The following is a 7370-nucleotide window of genomic DNA, read 5'->3' as shown; positions in this document are numbered from 1 at the left end:
TATATATATATATATCATATGTTTATGTATATAGTGAGTTTGATTTCTTTTGTTTATAAAAGATCAGCAATGCTGAGCTAATGTTGATATAATTATAGTATGATTGATATCTTATGATAATGATTGATATACATCAGTAACGGCTTCGCGTGACGTGGCAAATGGATATTAATATTAGCATATATTATATACGCACACACGCGTGCGCACACGCGTACACACACACACACACACACACACACACACACACACACACACACACACACACACACACACACACACACTCGCACACTCGCACACACACACACACACACTCGCACACTCGCACACTCGCACGCACGCGCGCACGCACGCACGCACGCAACACACTATGCGTAATTAATGTAGGCCAATGTTTAGCGAATATGGCGCAAAGTTGGCATACTTTGGCTATGTGTCTAGAGTCATTGTATTATTGTACATATAGTTAAGCATATGAATATACATGACAATATTTAACGAATGTGAGCAAAGTTGGATTATTTTTTTATTGTAACACATAGAAAAATCATTTTATTACTCAATTTTCTTTTAAGAAACGAGCGTTTATCCTTAATAAAAAATATTTTTTTGATAATCTTAAAATATATTTATTTCTTTTATGCTTAAAATATATTTATAAATTTTAGACTAACTCATTTGATATTTTCAAAACATAAATTAATTTTCTTTTAAAGAATATTGTATAAAATTGATCGAAGAAGCAACTTTATACATATAATAAGCAAATCGATTTACTTTAATAATTTTGATTGAAGTATTAAATTATTAGGTGTGGGAAAAAGTTCGTGTTTTTTTAATGCCATCTAACGGGAAAAACACCTAATATAATTAAATTTATTAGGATTCAGAACATATCTTAAATTGTTTGTAATGAACTCATGATAAATTTGCAATTATATATCTTTCGAAATAAATTATTATTTGAAATAAATTATTATTTGTTTCAAGCATTTCGAATGTTAATGTAATAATTATTATTTGTGTATTTATATGTGTTTTTTTATGTGTATAACTGTCAAATGTGTGTATTGGCTAATATTATAGACCAACGTCATTTCGTTTGAAAAAATTAATTTCATTCGATTAAATTTTTTATAACGAATATCACTTAACATCAATATTAATAATTCGTTGAAATAGAGTTTATATACATGACAGGATAATGTTACGTTGGCTAATGTTGACGTGTACTGACCATATTGTCTTGGAACCGACTTCAGAATGTATTCAGAAGCGATTGAGTAAATTGTCAAGCGTTAGCAAATTCCGATCATCATTGTATAAAGATGTCATCTTTAAAAAAAGAATATGGTAATCAGAACGATTATTGGCGTGATACGATATACGAGTTGTGTTATTTAATTACAAAAATGTTCGCACTTCTGTTTTCGATAGTCTTCGCGTCTGTAAGCAGTTTTATTCTTAATAATTTAGCATCTAAAAAACTATCATAATGAGAGAAAAGTGTTTGATATTTGTATGACACTATAATTGCATAGTAGATTATTTATGATTAGTAACTCTATTTTTATAATTATTACTATTATAATGTTAATAATAATAACTTATACAAATATTAAATATTTTTTGATATATAAAAATAAATATTATTATTATTATTATTACTAATATGTTATAGCATTAGTATATAATAATGTAACAAGGAAAAAGGTTCCTAATTATAAGTATCTTATTATTTGATTATAGTCAAATACCAAATATGTTTTTTTCTCAAGATATTTATAGTGATTAAATTTTTCAAATGTTTAACTTCGTTAAACTTAGTATAATTGATTTTAGACAAGAGCTTGAACAGAACGAATTGAAGAAATTGGAAATGTGGGATTTATTATTCATAACGTATCTCTTTCCGCATATTATCCTACACTCGAGACGGACGATAAACGTAATTATCTAGATGATCAAGGAAATGGATTGTAGACTCTTCAGATTCGTAAACGTGACAGACGCAATGTGGCAACGATTTACATACCATTTTCTCTAATATATACGAATTCATTTTAGGATTATCTCGATGATCGTGCTCGTTACGTTACTGTCGCTAGTAATTTAAAATCTGGCATTCCATATGAAACGAAGATATGCATAGAAGAATTGAATGAGCAATTCGAGAAACAAATTCCCATGCAGATGTATAATTATTATATATCATGTTTGCTATATTATAAAACATGAGACTCGGCAATATTGATCTTCATGACGCATATTGAAAATATAGATAGAATAAAATAATTTATTTCACTTTAGATAAGGGATCAGAGTGATTACGAAAGAAAATAAACTAATCGATTTCTCGAGATTGGAAATTTGCGTCAGGACTGAGGAGGATACTTATGATAAATACCTCAATGATTTTGTTACTATCTATATATAATAATTACATGGAAATTATGTACTTGATTATTTATTGCTGATAGTACTTTTAAATTAATATTTTATAATAATTATAATAATTATGTTATATGTTATACATGGAATTGAATTAAATCATTAATGCTTATATACGATTGTATTGAAATAACGATTGTTTGATTCATTTTTACAAATATTTACATATTAATTAATCTGATAAAGCGATACATTGATATGAAATTACGATAAATTTTAGAGTCAAATTGAGCATTGAGAATTTTTAAATATTTATTAATTGTTGATCGATTACACAATGATTTATGTACCGTTTTGATCGCGACCAATAAAAAATTTTTGTTACGTGTCGCATTAAAAACAATATATATTAATATTTATTGACTTTTCGATCAATGAGACCGTGACTTTATCATTGTGTAAAGACTATTTCCGGGACATTCGGTTAACCAGGTTTGTCGATGTGCAAGAAGCTTGTAATTACTCTTTACTTCTTTATTTTCTACTCCATAAACAATAAAATTGGCCACTGTTTGTACTGCCGCTGCATTTGGTTTTCAGTCTAATAAGAAAAACATTAGAGAAATATATGTTATCTATATGTGATATTAATTACAAAATCCATCTTATTTCTGATTGCTTACTTCTGTAATCTCCGATGATACAAATTCCAATACTCTTACTATTAAAAGATATAGAATGAGCGCTTTCTTTGTCCCATCCGCAATCCTGATATGCCTTTCCGTCTTCACCGACTAGGAAATTATAGCCAATATCGTTTCAACCTCTTATGTTCATGTGATGATTCTTTAAACAAAATTTGATAATTTGATCATTGTGATATGTAAGTACCATTATTTATTATTTATTAATATTTATTATTTATTAACATCAGTGTTTACTTATTATTTATAAATTTCTTATTTATTAAAATGCAAAATAAAAAAAGAATTAAAAAATCAACTGTTTATTTTATTAAAATAGATACACGTAAAATATTTATCTAAAATATTATTTGAGTTGTATATGGTTGTTTGTGTATGATGAGTTACACAAATACAAAATGATGTTCCATTCAGAAAAGGATTTGTTTTTTGATATATTAATTACCTAGATCTCACTCTTAATTGGCATACAGCTTGAGTTTTGCAATCGGAGCCAACCGAATGATGAATGCTCACATAAGGTGCTGGTTTTAATTTAAGATTAGGAGTTTGCGATTTCGGTTTTCTAGCGCCCCATTTTCTTCTAGAAATGATATTTGGACTCTCTGAAAAAGCAATTAAAAATGAATGATTATGCTTTATGTAAGCACAAGCATTAGCAATGAATTATAATAAATTTTAATTAATTTAAATGTAATTCTAAAATCCACTTTAATTAATTGAGTTTAAAAAAGCTATTATTTTAATAATCTTTAAATCTTAAAACTATATTTTACAACATTGTTTTTTTCTAAAGGACGAACGCGAAGATTTATGAGCCTGCATGCTTCTTATATGTTTTTATATCTTCTAAATTTTCCGTAAACAGAATACTTTATCGCGAATAACATTATTTTTTTAATTAGATGCTTATATGAATATTAAATGAATGTTATAAGATAATTACTTGCTTCTGATTTTCACTGGTGACAAAAATGTAAGAATATTTTATTTAAATTAAAAAAATATTTATAAATATCGTGAAGAGTAAAAAATATTTCTCACTCACAAATTGAAGTTAATATTGTATTCTGGTTTGGAAGAAAAATTATTCGAAGTGCAAATAATTGTATTGACGTAATAGCAATTATCAATCTTGATATACGGGATATTTCCATAATAATTTATTACGTCGACAAATATTTTGCTTTATGTACAAATATGTTTAACTACTATACTTATCGCGCAAATACATTATTAATTAATCAATCGATAACAATTAACGTTTCTCCATGAATCATAAGTATAATGAAAGTTTCAATTTATCAAGAAAATACGAAGAGATCTGAATAAGAAACTGATTTTTATTGAAAATTAATTCTTAGTTTTACAACTTTATATCTTATTGCTTATTTGCAATTACTATTACAAAATAATTTATACAAATTAATTTCTAATTAATTATCTTTGTAACTAATTACAAGGATAAGAATTTTACTTTTTGCTTCCGTAAAATATTCTTTTAACAACTTTTAACACGCACTGTAAGAAATATTTTTAAAAATTTCGATGCTCATGGAGGCACAAAGCGAAATTCACAGTTTAAATAATAATCGCGGTATAAATAATATATTAATTGATTTACTGGCAGCAGTCTCCTGGACGATCAGTATTACATAAACTGTCACGAAAATTGATGTCGTCGTGATATACATTTTGATTTGCAAAATTATGATGATACTAATGTCATATGCAACTTGATATGCAATGACTGCGTTCGGAGAGACACTGTATGCGCTATATAACATTACAAGCTGTTGGCTAATTATAAACATCATTTACAATTATAATATAAGGTCACCAATAATAACGTTTTAATCGGCACGTTATCAACATTATTCCTTTCGAATAAATAGGGTTACCATCCGTTTTTTCCTCAGACATCATCCTCTTTTTTTAGAGCGAAGATGTCTGGGAGATTTTTTCCAAAGGCGTTCGGGACAATTATGAGCGCGTCCAGGGTTTTAGAAAATCTTCTAAATTTTTTATTTTTTCTGTCACGTTATTCTGTATTAGTCTTGATTTACAATAGATGTAGTAATTCTTAAGATGTGAAAAATTGACTAATCGTAGTTGAATGTGAGAAGAATAATCGACTGTATTGGTTAATTTCTTACATTAAATTAGTACTATTAATGAACAATTTGATGTGACATAATTATTCCTGTTTACTATTCTAGCGTTCCGATCAATTTTAATAACCTACACGCACTTTTATATGCGTCCGAGGTTTCAAGCGGAATGTCTAGAGTTTTTTTTGGCCTGTAAGTTTTAATTTTGAAAATTTTATTTTATGGCAACTCTATTCTGGGGTGCAACTTTAGCGTTTGCTGCATTTATATCACATAAGGGTTAAACATCGTTTCAGAACTGAGTTTGTATCCAAATTCAATTAAATCACTGAAGAAAAACAGGAAACAAAATTTAGAAAAAAAGGCGGCCATGTCAAAGAAATTAGAAATCCAAGAATATTAGACGAAAAAGATCTAGTCGATTCTAAGATGTACTTTTCTAACATAAAATACTATTTTTAATTTTTTTTAATTGTAAATATTTAATTATTATGTAAGTATTAATATGTAAAGCAAATCCTTAATTAATCCTTAATTTATAAATCCTTAATTAATTCTTTGATCTGTTTCTTTATCATAAATCTATATTTGAACATAATAGGAACATATTTTTTTTAATAATAAAGATTTATTCAAAATATTTCGTAACATAAATTATGACATATTCTCTCGCATCTCCGTTAGATAATATTTTTTCCAGTTCTTTATGATTTAACCACTAATATTTTATCATTGTTGATATCATTTGCGATACGGTTTGCTAACAAGAAGAAATAAATTATTTTAGCACCGTTTAAATTCTAAAAATAATGCACATAAATAAATTATTTCTATTATAAGGAAAATATGATTCAAACGGTATAATACGCAAGATAATCTTTCTTTCATAATTCTTGAAAAAAATTTGATATTGTATTTATTTTATAAATATATATTCTATTCTTTTATAAAATGTTACTATGCTTCATTTTAACCTAACTCGACGAATGCTACATTTATTGTTCATGGAACTTATTAATACTACAGAGTTGTTGGCTCTGTGAATAACGTTGATAGCGTCTCTCTCTCTCCGAAGTGAACACACTCAATATATTGTATAAGCACTTTTAATTCAAGATATTGTGCAGGACATTATTTTTAACCACATGGCTCTAACAGATGTGTATGTATGTCCATATACATACATACACATTTGAAGTAATCTCCAAATGGGATTTTTCTATTAATTTAATGACTTGAGAAAGGGGGGGGGGGAAGACTAAGAGGAATTTTAGCATTGATAATAATGCTTAAATCATTTAACTGTAATGTTGATTTATTTATAAGTATATATTTATATATTTTACGACAAAATTTGTATAATTTATAGAGTACTATCATTAAAATAATTTATTAAATAATTAGATAACTTTTTTATTAACAAATCTCGTAAGATACAGAAAAAAGATTTAATTATTTAGTATAATTATATAATATATGTGTATAATTATTTAAACTAACTATAAATTGAAAGGATTTTATAATACATATGTAGTATATTGCACACAATACTATTCTGTTTTATATATATATATATATATATAAAACATATATATGTATATATACAGAACTACGTATTACTGACTAATAAGAAATGTGAAATAACAATACATAATTATATATATTTTAAATATGTATGAATGAAAAGGATAAATATAATTTTAGTAACATTCATATGTTACGAAAAAAAAATTGGGTTTTTTAAGGAACAATAACCGTCATTAATTACACAAATTAAGATACCGTGAAATCATTGATAAACGCGTACTAACATTTCAATTTGTTCATGATAAAATCTTTTAGCAATCTTTTAGCATGCAACGAAAAGCACTATGAAAATTTAATTTGGACTCTTATTTCATCTGATCTTTCTAAATTTTGCTTGAAAAACAGTAATGATGCGATAATATTACACTATACACGAGTATCTTATCGATTTCTCGTGTTCGATAAAATAGTATTTTCATGAATGTTCCCAGGAAATAATCTTTGTGATTGACTAACAGTAATTAATTTTTTTTTGCAGATTTACTACCCGGAAGTATAAATCGTTCGTTATTTGTTGTTGGCTGATGAATGAGAGTGAAGAATGTAATATGCAGGTCAGTTCAACAGATATATATAT

The 7370-nt window shown here is 26.7% G+C and overlaps 2 pseudogenes; one reads left to right on the top strand and one right to left on the bottom strand.

The window, feature by feature from the left end:
• Nucleotides 1-1858: 1858 nt before the first annotated feature.
• On the top strand, nt 1859-2437 carry LOC108690354 (annotated as a pseudogene).
• Nucleotides 2438-2807: 370 nt separating this feature from the next.
• LOC108690397 lies at nt 2808-4789 on the bottom strand (annotated as a pseudogene).
• Between the last annotated feature and the right edge of the window lie 2581 nt (nt 4790-7370).

The sequence above is a fragment of the Atta colombica genome, unplaced genomic scaffold (assembly GCF_001594045.1).
Source record: "Atta colombica isolate Treedump-2 unplaced genomic scaffold, Acol1.0 scaffold32, whole genome shotgun sequence".
NCBI classification, from domain to species: Eukaryota; Metazoa; Arthropoda; class Insecta; order Hymenoptera; family Formicidae; genus Atta; species Atta colombica.
This window is presented reverse-complemented; position numbering and strand designations above follow the sequence as displayed.